Consider the following 19097-nt stretch of genomic DNA (forward strand, 5'->3'; position numbering starts at 1 on the left):
TCAAAACAAACAATAGCTCACAATGATGGGGTGCAAAGAACTGAACTAAATAGTGTGATAATGACATACAGGTGTGTAAACAGGTGATCAGAATTCAGGTGATTGGGATCTGGAGAGTGAGCTGCGTTCAGGGAATCTATGTGTTTGAGATTGTGAGTTGGAAGCAGACGTTACATCCATAAGTGGGAGAAAAGCCAGCAAAGAAAGAGACCAATAGCAAAGCTCAAAAAGCCCCAGTACCAGAAGAAAACTATTCATGTAAACAGTCTGAAGGTAGACCTTTACGCACGGTTGTGCCAATTAACCCAATTCCTCAACCTAAACCATTTCCTGGGTGAGAGAACACCATGCACCTCATTTTTCATAGCATGTTGTACTGATCTTACAAACTTTCTCGAATCGGGGAAAAAAAAGCCTCAAGATTAACCTTTTCCCCCTTGGTCTCATTCAGGAACCATGTCAGTTCCCTCACCGTGCACTTTGACCCTTCTGATTGACTGGCTGTCAGCTCCGGACCCATTGAGGAGGAGTCTGAAAAAGAAGCCTCCTCATCATCCTCTTCCTCATCTCCATCTCCCATCGTGACCACCTGCCCTTCCTCTCTGGTCAGGGCCTCCCCCCAGCACCGGGCAACAGTTCCTTGGTGCCTTTGACCACTCAGCCTCTCCCCTCCCACCTCCTTTTTTCTCCCCCTTTTTCCTCTTCCGCTTGACACCCTCCTCCTCCCCTGCTAGTCACTTATACTTCCCCAATATACTCTCCTCATCCACTAGCATAACCTGACTCATAACCAGCCTCATCTACACCACCATCCATGACATGACTAGACCCAGCCTCATCTACAGCACCATATTTAGCCTGACTAGGCCCAGCCTCATCTACACACCATCCCTGGCATGACTAGGCCCAGCCTCATCTACACCACCATCCATGACATGATTAGACCCAGCCTCATCTACACCACCATCCCTGGCATGACTAGGCCCAGCCTCTGCTTCCTGCGTCTCAATGCCCCCTGCACGTTGCCCTTGATTTCCCCCACTGGCACTTGTACCCTCACCTTGTCTAATGCCTTTATATGGTCATGCAAAGCTCTTATGAGGGGAGACACGAGGGGAGACAGAGAGCTGGTTTCAAGCGCAGGGCACAGCAGGTGTTTTTGCAAAGGACCACAGGAGGAGGCAGGTAGCTGGGTCCAAGGGAAGGCAGAAGGTCACACACAGGGGTCCAAAAGGGCAACAGTACAGGCAGGGAAACGGCTAGTAACGTAGTCTGGGAGATCAGGCAATAGGTAGATAACAGGAAACCCGATAGGCTAAAGTACAGGCAGGGAATAGGCGTCATTAGTGAGGCAGGCAAATACTGTCATACACAGGAGGAGTAAATCATGGGAAAAACAAAGCTCTGAAAGACGTGTGTCACAAAACAAACAATACCTCACAATGATGGGGTGCAAAGAACTAAACTAAATAGTGTGTGATAATGACATACAGGTGTTTGAACAGGTGATTAGAATTCAGGTGATTGGGATCTGGAAAGTGAGCTGCATTCAGGGAATCTACCTGTTTGAGGGTGTGAGTTGGAAGCAGACATTACATTATGCCCCAAATCCCCACACTCAAAACACCGTAGACTATCTGTGCTGGCAAACCCTGCATAGAGCCCTTCCCCATGCCTCACTTTAAAATGAACATTTAGATGTTGCTCATTGTGATTCAGAAACATGAACACTTGCCTCTGGAATGAAACCACATGCTTAACGACATCTGCCTGAAAACCTGCCAACAGTACACGAAAACCGCAAACAAACTTACCAAAACGACTCGGCTCTTTCTGGATTTGATCATCTGTAATAAACGGAGGCAAATTTGCAACTACCACCCTGGTCAAAGGGGTAGAAAGAGGAGAAATTGGCACCAACACACCAAATACAAATATTCCACTAGCAATGAGCCTACCCACCAAATTTGCTCTTTTCATAAACACAACCACAGCTTTGTTCATTCTGGAAGCAGAATGTATAAATTCAGCTCCTACCTGTTCGCCGATTGGCGAGCAGAACCTCCTCCACCTTAATTCCAATCTCAGGAACACACCTGAATCCATGCCGTAATGCCAGCATCTCCTCTGCGCTAAGCTGCGAAGCCACCACGCACACAACACCGTTCAAACCCCAGGAAATTAAAACTCTGTTCTCTTCCACCCTAACTTTGAAAAAAAAAACTGTGGTTACCGGTAAAACAAACAGTGCATAAACCCTCCACCACAGAAAATACCATTTTAAAGGAAAGAATCAAGAAAATAAGTTAGGACAGAGTCCTCCACACCAAACACTCAAACTCCAAAAAACTCCCAGCATGCACTGCAAGAGAGACTGAGAAATAAAGAGAAGAAAAGAGTGAGAGGGGCACAATGGGAAGTTTAGTGGATACATAATTAATTTAGATATGTAGTTACTGCCTCCATTTACGATGATAGCAACCCACTAGCAATGAGACGGAGTAAGAAGAGAACAACACATATAAATAGAACAGAATATATAATAAGCATAATAAACAAGCCATTGTGGGGAAAATAGCAGTTTGAGGTATCTCTCACATGCAGTGTGTTGCTATTAAAGTCCCCATTTTGCTGGGCCCTAGCATACACAAACACACACACAAACAGACGCATGCAAACACACACACACAAAAGCACGCAAACACACACTACCCCACCTCCCCCACCCAAGGTCAATAGAAGCATTCCAGGTATCGACAGCATCAAACAAAGAGCCTCTGGCCCCGACAGAAGGACAACAAAGATCAATCCTAGATTCATCATCTAAGGATCAATTACCAAATCATTTACGCATCGTTTCAGAACCCTGCCGGCAAATCAAAGGGCCCTGGATCACACCCTTAAGGGACTAGTATATGGTAGACAAACACACGCATGTACGCACATACACACGAGCACGCGTGCTGCAAACACGTTAGGTTCATTATTCATCTAGCGACCAATTACTTTATTCCCTCCAGTCAGCTTTCTGTACATGAATGAATAAGGTCACTTTTTCAGCTTGCTAGACATGACTGGTGTGATTGTTGTTTCATGTCGTGCATGGAAGAATGAATTGACTGGGGGAGAGACAGAGCCGTGTGTGTGTGTGAGTGTTTCCTACAGCAGAGTACACAATCCTACCCAGGAGTCTGCTTCAGGGGTTGTGTGTCAGTTGTTAATGTCATAAAGTAGAGCACTATTTAAATACAGACAGATACACAAACACACTGTACCTGACATGCACACTGCATATTTAAACTCTACACACACATACAAACACACACACGCATACACACACACACACACACACTGTCTCTCTCTCTCGCTCTCCCTCTCTCTGTCTGACTAGTGGTGAGTGAGACTGGTACTGGAAGTGTTGTTCCTCTGGGTGATGTTATCTTCCCAGAAAGCTGACAAAGAGGACAATTTTAAATCTTCCCGTTATCATGCTAAGTGTGACCAACCAGCTGGGACAGCTGGCTCCTAAGGACACACACACAAACACACACTGCCTCGGGACACACAATCACAGAGGTACGGCTGGCTGTGATAACTACTTCAGAGGAGTGTAGCATTACAGGCAGGGATTTACCCTTTAGTACCCAAGCCCATAACCATATTACTGTAAGCAGACATTCTCCAGTTGCAGTGATGGGAGCATGTTCAAAAGACAAACACATGTGTGAGGGAAAATGTTGTTGTCTGAAGAGCTAGCATTGAATTGTCCACAGCATCTCCTCTCACTCTATCTTGGTTTGTTCAGGTGAATGTGACCTGCTCCTCAGACCAATGGACTTGTTTTTTTTAGCAGTATATAAGGACTGAGAGGGAATGCCCTTGTCAGAGTTTTCATTAAGCTTGGATTGAGTTTGTGAACCTCTCCGGCCGTGATAATAAAGATTGATTCATTTACAGTGAGTTTAGAGAGTCCTTAGTGGTGAATTTCCACGACACATGCACATAAGCATCATGCACATTTGCAAACACACACACAGTCTAAGGACAAAAAGCCTTGAGTTTTTTGCATGCTTGTGAGCGTACAATCACACGTATGTGTGTGTAGAGCCGGGGTAAAACTTTCAGAGAAGCCCTCTTTCATCCGGAGCATCGAAGAGAGAGAAATAAAACAATATTGTGCTTGGCCTGGCTCCAACGCTAGTGAGAGAGAGGACAGGCAGGCAGAACTCGGGGTGGCAGGGAGTTTATGAAAACACTGCCTGATGTTGTAACTGTAATTGCTTGTCTTTTCAGAGCTGCTTTTCCAGCCTAAAAGGGGCTTATTTCGCTGCGTTGCCAGGCTTTTAAGAGTCTGTGCTTACATTCTCTCCTCTCTTATCCCTCCTTATCTGGCGTTTTTTTATACCAGCTAATTAGCCTATTATAATGACCCTGGCCTTTGACCCCTGGATGAAATACACATCAGCCATAATGCTCACTATATTACAGCTAACTCATTAAGGCTCTGTCAGCAGTGTCAGAACTGCTAATCTCCTCTCCTTCTGGAAAGAAAGCATGTTTTTCCAGTTAGCCGAGCTGATGATGATAAAATCGCCACATCTACTATATTACCCTGTGTTTTGATTCGGACTAAAGACGGAAACATAACTCATCATGATCTACAGTACAGAATAGTCACTGGATTTGCCTAACGTTTTGTTTTACTCTTCTGCTGCTGTGGGCATTTTGTGTGAAAGGCCTGGCAGTGTGTGTGTCAGGGTTTCCATAAGGAAAATGTGGAGCCAGACATTTGACCAGCAGCATTTTAATTTACCGGACATTTGAGAAATTTACCGGACCCATATGCATTAGGTGCGTAACCTGATTAGGACGCCCACCGACAGTGTGAGAGAATGAGAGAAATCACATTTAGATTTGTAACGCTCGTCGTGCGTGGAAGAAGAGGAGGACCAATGCGCAGCGTGGTAAGTGTTCATATTCTTTAATGAAACAACTGAACACTGGGGGGGAAAAAAAGACAAAAGACAGTCCTATACAGTGAAGAAAAACACAGAACAGAAAATAATCACCTACAAAACACAGGTGGGAAAAAGCTACCTAAGTATGATTCTCAATCAGAGACAACGAACGACACCTGCCTCTGATTGAGAACCATACCAGGCCAAACACATAAACACAACCTAGAAAAACAAACATACTGCCCACCCCAACTCACACCCTGACCATACTAACACAAAGACAAAAATAAAGGAACTAAGGTCAGAACGTGACAAGATTATGGTAATTAATCCTAACAGAACATGCAACTCAAGGATATAATGACGTGTATCCTTCTTACTGAACACAGATGTGCGCTTTGAAGATGTTAGAATAACTGTCCACATGTATTTTTCCTCAGCCAACAAGATGAGTAATGAACAGCAGAATCAATAGCCTTTGTCAATCTATTATCCCATATTAGAAAAGTTGACCTATTTTATTGGTCAGCTTGTCGTTCTGTGCGAAAAATAAATGGCCTATTCCAAACAGACTCTAGAACAGTTGTGAGATGATAGATCCCAAATTCATATAACCAGTACATTACATTTTTTTTTTTAAAGCAACAGATCAGAACGTTTAGCTTAAAATGTTGATAAACTATTATTTCTTAATTTTGTTCTGAAGTTGATAAATTAAATTGTTGCTGGACAAAATGTCTGTGAGAGAGAAAAAAAATCCATATCAAAATAATGCTTTTTTATTAATTTATTCAATACCAGTCGATGTGCTCCAACTTCATTGGCTAATAAATCCTCAAGCTGTTTGGAAATTAGTGTCAGGGGCGTGAGTTTCTATTTTTACAATTCTGAGATTGTTAATTTCAGCTCATGAAACTTGTGACCAACACTATGCATGTTGCGTACATTTTTTTGTTCAGTGTATATTCATTTATGATTTATAGCAGGGATGAAGATGCGCCGCTTTTCAATAAAACTCACATTTCTATTCTGTTAAAAACAATAATCAACAGTAAATGTGATTTTTGAGCACAATGGGTGGACTCCCAAATGCGTTAAGCACCCAATGCATATGGATGTCTGGTACATTTCTGAAATGTCAAGTAAAGTCAAATCCTGTCGTTCACGTTGTACGGTGCCCAATTTTTCTAACAGGAACCATGGTGTGTGTGTGTGTGTGTATGTGTGTAAGTTAACCAGCTCATATCTCAGGCATTGTCTCTGCTTCCTGTTGCTCCGGGACTCTGTTCAGTACTTATCTATCAATTCTACTACACTGAATATGAGCAATGCTCCCCATCACCCCTCCTATATCTCTGCTCGTCGACCCCAACCTCACCCTACCCTAACACAAGCATAAAGCCTAATGCACACATTCACATTCACTCAACAAGCCAAGTCAAGGACAGCATCCCAAATGGCACCCTATTTCCTACATAATGCACTACTTTTGACCAGAGACCCTGGTCAAAAGTAGTGCACTATAAAGGGAATAGGGTGCCATTTGGGACTCAATGGAGCCAATGAAGACAAATGGAGTTTCCTGCTGGGTATTTGGCGTGAACAGTGATACAGTGATACAGTTTGATACAGCTACAGCTGGAAAACACTGCTGGGGCATGGTTGATTTTATTACAGTACAAAAGGATTGGGCTTTTTCTGTTTGGGATTTGTATCGATAAAGATCGCTGGTGCTCAAGCCAGATGTGATGCCATGCAAACAGCAGGTCACACGATGGTCACAAGCATGGGAGCACATCGAGGCCGAACGCTATCTCACTCACATACACACATGCATGTGCATTCACACCACACGCACACAAACACACACACAAATATGCATTAACAAGGGGGTGTCATGACGTTGGCCTGAGGGTAGGTTTTTCCTCTCTCTACCCTACTGATGTTACATTTGCAAAACACTTAGTTAACTTGCTTCGATATAGGGGGCGCTCTTTTAATTTTTGGATGAAAAACGTTCCCGTTTTAAACAAGATATTTTGTCACGAAAAGATGCTCGACTATGCATATAATTGACAGCTTTGGAAAGAAAACACTCTGACGTTTCCAAAACTGCAAAGATATTGTCTGTGAGTGCCACAGAACTGATGTTACAGAAAAAACCCAGATTAAAATACAATCAGGAAGTGCCGCATTTTTTGAAACCGCCTCATGGCAATGACTCCTTATATGGCTGTGGAGGAGCTAGGAGTCAGCTTACCTTTTCCACGTTTTCCCCAAGGTGTCTACAGCATTGTGACGTATTTGTAGGCATATCATTGGAAGATTGACCATAAGAGACTACATTTACCAGGTGGTCGCTTGGTGTCCTCCGTCGCAATTATTGCGTAATCTCCAGCTGCAGTATTTTTCCGTTTGACTCTGATGAGAAACCGACTGCCAGGAATGATTTTTCATCGAATAGAATTGTGAAAAACACCTTGAGGATTGATTCTAAACAACGTTTGCCATGTTTCTGACGATATTATGGAGCTAATTTGGAAAATAGTTTGGCGTTGTAAGTGACTGCATTTTCGTTTTTTTTTCTTGGCCAAACGTGATGAACAAAACGGAGCTATTTCTCTTACACAAATAATATTTTGGGAAAAAATTAACATTTGCTATCTAACTGAGAGTCTCCTCATTGAAAACATCCAAAGTTCTTCAAAGGTAAATTATTTTATTTGAATGCTTTTCTTGTTTTTGTGAAAATGTTGCCTGCTGAATGCTAGGCTTAATGCTATGCTAGGCTATCAATACTCTTACACAAATGCTTGTGTAGCTTTGGTTAAAGCATATTTTGAAAATCTGAGATGACAGTGTTGTTAACAAAAGGCTAAGCTTGTGTTTCAATATATTTATTTCAATTCATTTGCGATATTCATGAATAGGAAACATTGCGTTATGGTAATGAGCTTGAGGCTATCATTACGCTCCCGGATACGGGATTGCTCGACGCTAGAGGTTAACGTAGAGATTCAGGGAACATCAGAAGGTGGGGGGGGATGAACTATATTCTGGTAATCCGACCAACTGAACACATGCGGTGGTACTTAATGAATATGATGTCAGTTCGGTTGTCATCTGAGACATTCTCATCAATGATAAGATTACATAAACTCTACAGTGGAAAGTCTACACATCAGAGTTATCGGATTCACATGTTGTTCAATTTAAATGTTTGAATATGAAATGTTTCGTGATGGGATGAAATGTGATTTTAGCTTCTAAAATGTGAGATTTGGGTTTTCATAAGATAGGGCTCTGCTCAATCAGTGGCCCGCCCCTGTGAAGAGACACGGGCTATAAAACTTTTCATACACGCCCTCCTCTCCCTTCCAATATAAGCCCTTGACGACAATATAACCTCCTGTTCCGAGGACGTGAGGAAGACAGTCCGATGTCAGAATGGTTCATATAATAACTACAGAACGAAGCCAACATCAGCGTGAGCTTTGCTTGCAAATGGTATGAACTTTGAACTCTTATTCACTACAGAAGTGATACCTCCTAGCCGTTGAGTTAGCAACAGCCGCTGCAAACGAGGGTTAAGAAGGAACAGACAGAGTATCCCGTCTACCACACAACGACGTTACTACAACGTATTCAATTTACCAGCAGAGACGTTCTTCAAAGGACAAAGAACTCGGTTGGACAAATCAAATCAAATCAAATGTATTTATATAGCCCTTCGTACATCAGCTGATATCTCAAAGTGCTGTACAGAAACCCAGCCTAAAACCCCAAACAGCAAGCAATGCAGGTGTAGAAGCACGGTGGCTAGGAAAAACTCCCTAGAAAGGCCAAAACCTAGGAAGAAACCTAGAGAGGAACCAGGCTATGTGGGGTGGCCAGTCCTCTTCTGGCTGTGCCGGGTGGAGATTATAACAGAACATGGCCAAGATGTTAAAATGTTCATAAATGACCAGCATGGTCAAATAATAATAATCACAGCAGAACAGTTGAAACTGGAGGTGGACTGGGGACAGCAAGGAGTCATCATGTCAGGTAGTCCTGAGGCATGGTCCTAGGGCTCAGTTCCTCCGAGAGAGAGAGAGAAAGAAAGAGAGAATTAGAGAGAGCATACTTAAATTCACACAGGACACCGGATAGGACAGGAGAAGTACTCCAAATATAACAAACTTAGCCCACCGACACATAAACTACTGCAGCATAAATACTGGAGGCTGAGACAGGAGGGGTCAGGAGACAACACGGCCTTCCATCTACCACCAACCTACCGAAGCGCAGCTCAGAGTAAATATTTATTGCATTTTCCTTTTCTAAATGGGCAGTAATTTAGAATGCATAAGATACTGTATTTACGATAGCACAGCTTCACCCTTTGTTCCTCAGTCTTCCTGCTCTTTCACTTTCAGCCAGCCCCTTTTCTGTTCCGCCCGCAAGGGACGTTTTCCTTTATGACGTAATTTGTAATTAATGATTTAATTATGTGTAATTCTGCATGATTAGTTAGGTATTTAGTAAATAAATAATTAAACCCAATTTTGCATTGCTGATTCAACTTGTTAGCCAGGGTTCGTGCAGTTAACTAAGAATTTACAACTTTCAGATGAGACTGAATTAAGATGACGATTAATATTGAGTGCTATTGATGTAAAATATTACTAGGTCTTTAAGAGTTTATTCGGGAGATAACAGCTCTATAAATATTATTTTGTGGTGCCTGACTCTCTAGTTAATTACATATACATGATTAGCTCAATCAGGTAATATTAATTACGGATAAATTATTTCATAGAATAGCATGTCATATCACTTAATCTGGCATAGCTAAAGACACGATAGGGGGGAAAACCAAACAATCATAATTTCTCCTTGTCCAAAGTGGATCCTCATCTGAAATGTTGTCCCTCTCAAAAGGTGTACTGCAATTGTACACCCTCTAGTTCCCTGTCCAGAAAACATGATCTATGTTCACAATTAAATAATTTTTCTGTTCAATAAGATTGTTAGATTTGAGAAGGACAGAGAAGGAGGACTTCATTTATCTTCTACTCCCAAGAAAGAAAGATGCTGTGGCTACATGTTCATAAGTTCTTCTGAAAACCTTCATACATAAGGTACTGTATGAACTAAGGGAAGCTGAAGCTCTTACTCAACTCATCTTTCCTCAATTCCTTGCATGCTCTCGTCTCATCTACTTCTCAAAATGCAATGGAGAAGACCGTCTGAGGGGAGGGACCTCGGACTTCTTCCTCCAATACGTTTGAGAAGGAGGCAAGGAATCAAGGAAAGATTCATTGAAAAACAGCCTCAGCCTCCTGCCCTCTTACTGACATAATTTACAGTGCTAAAGAGGATAAGAGGACACTTAATCTGTTGTGGCATCTGGACACTCAGGAACAATAGAAACAATCTGAGATTTAATTGATCAAAATGATGGTCTGAGTTCTTGGGCTTGTCTTGGCTTTCTCTTCATATGAACAATGTGTTTTGGTACTCTGTGGTGGTAGTAGTGCAGGGGCGGAGTAGCCATCCTTGTTGAACTGATATAAATTCTGGCCACACTATATTCTCCCAAAGATTTAGAAAACAAATACAAAAACACAAAAACAAACACACACATGCACAAACACACACATGAATGTGCACACACATGAATGTGCGCACACACACATACTTTTTCAAGCGCATTATTAAGTGAACTTCATGATTGGCCAGAAGTCTTCTTGGCCAGTTGACTGCAGGGGGTAAAAACAACAGATGATGACCCTCTGATAACTAGAGCATGTCACTGTAGAGATCCCTCACAGGGAGGAAGAGAGTAGGAGAAAGATACTGGGCTCCTCTGCCGCAGTCTCAGTCCCAGTTTATCAGGACTGTGTGCCCTCCAACCCTTCCTGCATCAACCAGCCAGGGACTCCGCAGGCTGCTGATGGTAAGACATATATACCTGAGGCAGCTAGGCCAGAGGTGAGAGCTTAGTGTCTAATCTTATAACGAGAAAAGACAACGTTGGCAAGACAGCTAATGGCCGCCCTGGCTTTGAGCTAGGCTTGGGCTACAGAGAGAGAGATAGTGGCTATAAGAAGCTGTCTCCAGGATGTGTGTGTGTGTGTGTGTGTGTGTGTGTGTGTGTGTGTGTGTGTGTGTGTGTGTGTGTGTGTGTGTGTACTGTGTTATTTTTCAACATTGACAAATGTGATAATTTACAGCCATGTCAATAACAAGTTCAGACCATCATTTATGAAGTGTGCCTTGTGGTATTGGACTCAGACCTTCAGTATTTCAGATGGCCAGCGGTTAACATTGCAGATAATATTTTCCAGTGGTAGGGACATTTGCTGGGTCTTCTATGATCATGTTGAATAGCATAATTTTCCCATTGAACGAGCAATTGATGATCTGAGTGTTTAGGCCTACAACATTTATCCCACTTGAGTAAATGATCATAGCCATTGAACATTTTAAACAAACAAACAACCAAACAGGGTAAGTGATTAGAGGTCGACAGATTAATCGGAATGGCCGATTAAATAGGGCCGATTTTAAGTTTTCATAACAATCGGAAATCGGTATTTTTGGGCGACGATTTCCGATTATTTTTGTATTTTTTTTTATACCTTTTATTTAACTAGGCAAGTCAGTTAACTTCTTCGATATAGGGGGCGCTCTTTTAATTTTTGGATGAAAAACGTTCCCGTTTTAAACAAGATATTTTGTCACGAAAAGATGCTCGACTATGCATATATTTGACAGCTTTGGAAAGAAAACACTCTGGCTGTGGAGGAGCTAGGAGTCAGCTTACCTTTTCCACGTTTTCCCCAAGGTGTCTACAGCATTGTGACGTATTTGTAGGCATATCATTGGAAGATTGACCATAAGAGACTACATTTACCAGGTGGTCGCTTGGTGTCCTCCGTCGCAATTATTGCGTAATCTCCAGCTGCAGTATTTTTCCGTTTGACTCTGATGAGAAACCGACTGCCAGGAATGATTTTTCATCGAATAGAATTGTGAAAAACACCTTGAGGATTGATTCTAAACAACATTTGCCATGTTTCTGTCGATATTATGGAGCTAATTTGGAAAAAAGTTTGCCGTTGTAAGTGACTGCATTTTCGTTTTTTTTTCCTAGCCAAACGTGATGAACAAAACAGAGCTATTTCTCTTACACAAACAATATTTTTGGAAAAAATGAACATTTGCTATCTAACTGAGAGTCTCGTCAATGAAAACATCCAAAGTTCTTCAAAGGTAAATTATTTTATTTGAATGCTTTTCTTGTTTTTGTGAAAATGTTGCCTGCTGAATGCTAGGCTTAATGCTATGCTAGGCTATCAATACTCTTACACAAATGCTTGTGTAGCTTTGGTTAAAGATGACAGTGTTGTTAACAAAAGGCTAAGCTTGTGTTTCAATATATTTATTTAATTTCATTTGCGATTTTCATGATTAGGAAACGTTGCGTTATGGTAATGAGCTTGAGGCTATGATTACGCTCCCAGATACGGGATTGCTCGACGCTAGAGGTTAAGAACACATTCTTATTTTCAATGACGGCCTAGGAACTGTGGGTTAACTGCCTTGTTCAGGGGCAGAACGACAGATTTTCACCTTGTCAGCTCAGGGGTCCAATCTTGCAACCGCACAGTTAACTAGTCCAACGCTCTAACCATTGTACTCCACGAGTAGCCTGCCTGTTACGCGAATGCAGTAGAAGCCAAGGTAAATTGCTAGCTAGCATTAAACTTATCTTATAAAAAACAATCAATCATAATCACTAGTTATAACTACTAATACAGTTTAGCAGGAAATATTAACCAGGTGAAATTGTGTAATTTATCTTGCATTCATTGCACACAGAGTCAGGGTATAAGCAACAGTTTGGGCTGCCTGGCTCATTGCGAACTAATTTGCCAGAATTTTACATAATTATGACATACATTGAAGGTTGTGCAATGTAACAAGAATATTTAGACTTAGGGATGCCACCTGTTAGATAAAATACCGAACGGTTCCGTATTTGACTGAAATAATAAACGTTTTGATTTCGAAATGATAGTTTCCGGATTCTATCATATTAATGACCAAAGGCTCGTATTTATGTGTGTTATGTTATAATTAAGTCTGATTTGATAAAGCAGTCTGACTGAGCAGCAGCATGCCCGTAATCATTCATTCAAACAGCACTTTCATGCGTTTTGCCAGCAGCTCTTCGCAAGCACAGCGCTGTTCATGACTTCAAGCCTATCAGCCTAATGGCTGGTGTAACCAATGTGAAATGGCTAGCTAGTTAGCTGGGTGTGCACTAATACTGTTTCAAACTTCACTCACTTTTAGATTTGGCTTTTGTGGAGCGATGGGTAACGATGCTTCAAGTGTGGCTGTTATCGATGTGTTCCTGGTTCGAGTCCAGGTAGGGGCGAGGAGGGGGACGGAAGCTATACTGTTACACTGGCAATACTATAGTGCCTATAAGAACATCCAATAGTCAAAGGTATATGAAATACAAATGGTATAGAGAGAAATAGTCCTATAAATACTATATTAACCACAACCTAAAACCTCTTACCTTGGAATATTGAAGTCTCATGTTAAAAGGAACCACCAACTTTCATATGTTCTCATGTTCTGAGCATGGAACTTAAACGTTAGCTTTTTTACATGGCACATATTTTACATGGCACCCATTTTTACATGGCACATATTACTTCTCCAACACTTTGTTTTTGCATTATTTAAACCAAATTGAACATGTTTCATTATTTATTTGAGGCTAAATTGATTTTATTGCTGTTTTATATTAAGTTAAAATAAGTGTTAATTCAGTATTGTTGTAATTGTCATTATTACACAAAAAAAAAAATGGCCGATTAATCGGTATCGGCTTTTTTGGTCCTCCAATAATCGGTATCGGTATCGGCGTTGAAAAATCATATTCAGTTGACCTCTATTAGTGATGCATAGTAAACTGGACCGAGAGTGATGGTGGTGATGGAAGACATCGACCGACAATGAGCGTCATGCACTGTAATCATAGGGAGGATCCTTCTGAAGGTGTCAGAGTATAGAGAGATTAGAAGGGAACATAAAGACAAGGATTCCGTGGTTCTGTTGTTCTGTCCCATTCCATTAGAAGACAAAGAGAACATGATGTAACGGCAGATTTCCTCCTCTTCGTCTGAAGGAGGTGTAGCAGGGATCGGACCAAAACCCAGCGTGGTAAGTGTCCATATCGTTTATTATAAAAACATAAACTGAACACTAAGAACTACAAAACAATAAATGTGAACATGAACGAAAACCATACCGAAACAGTCACGTGTGGTGACAGACACGGAAACAAACATCCACCAACCAACAGTGAAACCCAGGCTACCTAAGTATGATTCTCAATCAGAGACAACTAACGACACCTGCCTCTGATTGAAAACCATACTAGGCCGAAACAGAAACCTAAACATAGAAACACAAAACATAGACTGCCCACCCCAACTCACGCCCTGACCATACTAAATAAAGACAAAACAAAGGAAAATAAAGGTCAGAACGTGACACATGAAGAAGTGATGCAGATTAACATTATCTACTCTACACAGCAGAGAGGAGTAATAGATTATACTTGTCATGATGATCGAAGATGGAGGAAAAGTATAGGCTGTGGGAGTGTGTGTGCGTGTGCATGCATTTGCAGCACACGAGCCACTTAACCACTATTCTTGCTAATGCAGATCACCCCGCTGTCACAGATGTCTCTCTCTCTCTCCCCATGTCTCTCTCTCTCTCTTCAACTCACTCTCTCTCTAACTCACTCTCTCTTCTTTTGTTATTTTCTTTCCTCCTATGCCAGTAGCAACACAATGCATGGTGAAGCTCAAATCCCCAGGAATAGCTAGCTAGCGCCTGCATGCATCAGATCAATGCCAAGGCAAACAGAATCAGCAGGAAGGAGATTAACATAATGCAACAGAGACGAGAGGCCAATTCATCTAATATAGAGAGGAGGGGGGAGGATACCATGCGCTACAGAGAGATAGACAAGTGTGTGTGTGTGTGTGTGTGTGTGTGTGTGTGTGTGTGTGTGTGTGTGTGTGTGTGTGTGTGTGTGTGTGTGTGTGTGTGTGTGTGTCATACTGTACACAGCTAGCGGAGTAAATTATATCCAGAATGTAAAAATAGAGCTGAAGGCACAGCTGGCCTATAATTTGAAAATAAATCCATAGGCTTTCTGAATTACTGGGATTTTCTTAAACACACAAGATGGTTTGAAATTATCTTCAGAGCTTGGTCTTAGTTTATCTCTACTCTTAGCTCTGTCCCTCTCTCTCATCTTTCGTTCTTCCTCCTCCACTTCTCGTCATCAAACCCCATTTAGATGGAAAATAATATCCTGATGACGTCAAACACTGTAATCAATTATGGTATTGTTTAAGTTTCCATGGGCAACTGAGAGAGCGCCAGCAGGCCAAGTCAATTATAGCCTATGGGCTGCGTCAGAATGGCACCCTATCCCATATATAGAGCACTACTTTTGACCAGAGCCATATGAGCCCTGGTCAAAAGTAGTGCACTACATAGGGAATATAGTGCTATTTCGGACGAAACTTGTTAACTTTCATCATCAGGTAATCTAATGTATTTAAACCAGTAGTACTCCGCACAAAAAAGGAAAAACCTTAAAATAAATTCTCAACGTAATTCCACATACAATATCAGTCTGAGCTGGCATAATTATTGTTGGATGTTGGTGATGAGTAAGCAGCTATGCCCTCATCAGAAAGTATCATATTAGAGTGGAAAAAATGAGTGAGGGAGTGAGTGAGTGAGTGAGTGAGTGAGTGAGTGAGTGAGGGAGAGGAGGGAGGGAGGAAGGAAGATCAAAGCTCTTCTCCTCCCCTGGAGGTGATCATCATGTCTTTCCAAGGACTTCCCGACCTGCCAGGCCCATCCACACACACACACACACGCACGCACACACACACACACACACACACACAGTGACACACACACACACAGTGCACAAGCCTCCTAATACAGACGTTTCAGCAGTCTGTATTACCACTAGCCCATCGCCCGCCGTCATTAAAATTTCATACAGACACGCAGTGGAGCAGATTCACACAACCAGCTACTACCATCTATACCAGGCCCTACAGGCTAAAGATCTCGATCCACCTGACTGACTCTCACACACTCTGATCATCTTTCGCTCTCTTTCTCTCGCTCTCTTTCTCTCCCCCACTCTCTCTCTCTATCTCTCCCATTCTCTTTCACCTCTTTCCTCTCACTGGCTCATGATCCCTCTCTCTCTTCCCTCCTCTCTAGAGACAAAGTAGAGTCGCAATTCAACAGCTCAGACACGACAGGTATGTGGCAGGGTCTACTGTCAATCACGGACTACAAAAGGAAAACCAGCCCAGCCGCGGACCACATGTCTTGCTCCCAGACAAACTAAACAACTTCTTTGCTCGCTTTGAGGACAACACAGTGCCACTGGCACGGCCCGCTACCAAAACTTGCGGGCTCCACTTCAGTGCAGCCAACATGAGTAAAACATTTAAACGCGTTAACCCTCGCAAGGCTGCCGGCCCAGACAGCATCCCTAGCCACGTCCTCAGAACATGTGCAGACCAGCTGGCTGGTGTGTTAACGGACATATTCATTCAAACCTTATCCCAGTCTGCTGTTCCCACATGCTTCAAGAGGGCCACCATTGTTCCTGTTCCCAAGAAAGTGAAGGTAACTGAGCTTAATGACTATCTATCCACTTCCGTCATCATGAAGTGCTTTGAGAGACTAGTCCTGGACCATATCACCTCCACCCTACCTGACACCCTAGACCCACTCCAAATTGCTTACCGCCCCAATAGGTCCACAGACGACGCAATCGCAATCACACTGCACAATGCCCTAACCCATCTGGACAAGAGGAATACCTATGTAAGAATGCTGTTCATCGACTACAGCCCTAATTTAATACCATAGTACCCTCCAAACTCGTCATCAAGCTCGAGACCCTGGGTCTCGACCCCAAACCTGTGCAACTGGGTCCTGGACTTCCTGACGGGCCGCCCCCAGGTGCTGAGGGTAGGTAACAACATCTCCACCGCTCTGATCCTCAACACTGGGGGCCCACAAGGGTGCGTTCTCAGCCCTCTCCTGTACTCCCTGTTCACCCATGACTGCGTGGCCATGCACGCCTCCAACTCAATCATCAAGTTTGCAGACGACACTACAGTGGTAGGCTTGATTACCAACAACGACGAGACGGCCTACAGGGAGGAGGTGAGGGCCCTCGGAGTGTGGTGTCAGGAAAATAACCTCACACTCAATGTCAACAAAACAAAGGAGATGATCGTGGACTTCAGGAAACAGCAGAGGGAGCAGCCCCCTATCCACATCGACGGGACAGTAGTGGAGAAGGAGGAAAGTTTTAAGTTCCTCGGCGTACACATCACGGACAAACTGACATGTTCCACCCACACAGCACAGTGTGGTGAAGAAGGCGCAGCAGCGCCTCTTCAACCTCAGGAGGCTGAAGAAATTTGGGTTGTCACCAAAAACACAAACTTTTACAGATGCACAATCGAGAGCATCATGTCTGGCTGTATCACCGCCTGGTACGGCAACTGCTCCGCCCACAATCGTAAGGCTCTCCAGAGGGTAGTGAGGTCTGCACAACGCATCACTGGGGGCAAACTACCTGCCCTCCAGGACACCTACACCACCCGTTGTCACAGGAAGGCCAAATAGATTATCAAGGACAACAACCACCCGAGCCACGGCCTGTTCACCCCGCTATCATCCAGAAGGCGAGGTCAGTACAGGTGCATCAAAGCTGGGACCGAGGGGGCTTCCGGTGACGCAACTTAGGAAATGGCTGCCTAGTTTATCGTACTGCACATCAGTTGGGTATTTCCCCCCCTAAATTCAAGTATTTACTCTGAGCATTATAATAACTTACGCAAAATGGAAAAGGGGAAAATAGGAAAAGGTTGCGGAGCTACATGAACAGCCCGTAACAAGACAGCAGAAAATATAATCGTCGATGAACCCGAAATGGCTAATGCTAGCGCAAATAAGATAGCAGCAGCAAAATAACCCTCATTTCGTGAGGTGATGAAGGAGGAATTGCGGGAGGCACTGACAGGTTTATGAGAGGAACTTCGAGAAGATGTAAGAAAATAACTAAATGAGTTCAAGGAGGACATCAACCAGATTAGAACAGCATATCTACAATATTGGGAGTACGCAGAACAGAGCATTGGGGAAACGGACACATGGAACTTCGCAGTCAAGGAAATACTTGAACAGTCACTGAAAAGCCAACACGCACTACAGGCAAAAGTGACAGAACTCGAAGGTTTCTCACGTCGAAACAACATGTAACGGTTTTCTTCCATTGAAGGAGAGGAGAACCAAAATGCAGCGTGGTTAGTGTTCAACATGTTTAATAAGGACAATAAACGTGAACACTACAAAATACAAAACAACAAATGTGAAAAAAAACGAAACAGTCCTATCTGGTGCATAGACACAAAGACAGAAGACAACCACCCACAAAACCCAACACAAAACAGGCTACCTAAATATGGTTCCCAATCAGAGACAATGACTAACACCTGCCTCTGATTGAGAACCATATCAGGCCAAACATAGAAATAGACAAACTAGACATACAACATAGAATGCCCACTCAGCTCACGTCCTAACCAACACTAAAACAAAGAAAACACAAAAGAACTATGGTCAGAACGTGACACAACATTAGACTTCATAACGTAGTAGAGGGCGCAGAAAAAGACTCTATGCCCAAATTCGTGGAGGTTCTATTCAAGGACATACTTGAAGACGACACCGACCTGGGACTCGAGAGAGAGCACACCTAGCTCTGGCCTCAAAACCTCTCAGCGGCGCCCCACCAAGATCCATAGTAGTATGGTTCCTAAAATTCTCAGTCAAAGAGAAAGTCTTACATGCAACCTGGAAAAAGCCTGTTAACTTCCAAGGCTAATGAGTGTTCTTTGATCATGACTACGTGGGATAAATACTGAAAAGAAGGAAAGAATACACCCCCATTAAGAAAGCACTCAAAGAGAAGGGTATTCGCTTCCAAACACCATACCCGGTAAA

Source organism: Oncorhynchus clarkii, chromosome 32 (genome assembly GCF_045791955.1).
Source record: "Oncorhynchus clarkii lewisi isolate Uvic-CL-2024 chromosome 32, UVic_Ocla_1.0, whole genome shotgun sequence".
In the NCBI taxonomy this organism is placed as follows: domain Eukaryota; kingdom Metazoa; phylum Chordata; class Actinopteri; order Salmoniformes; family Salmonidae; genus Oncorhynchus; species Oncorhynchus clarkii.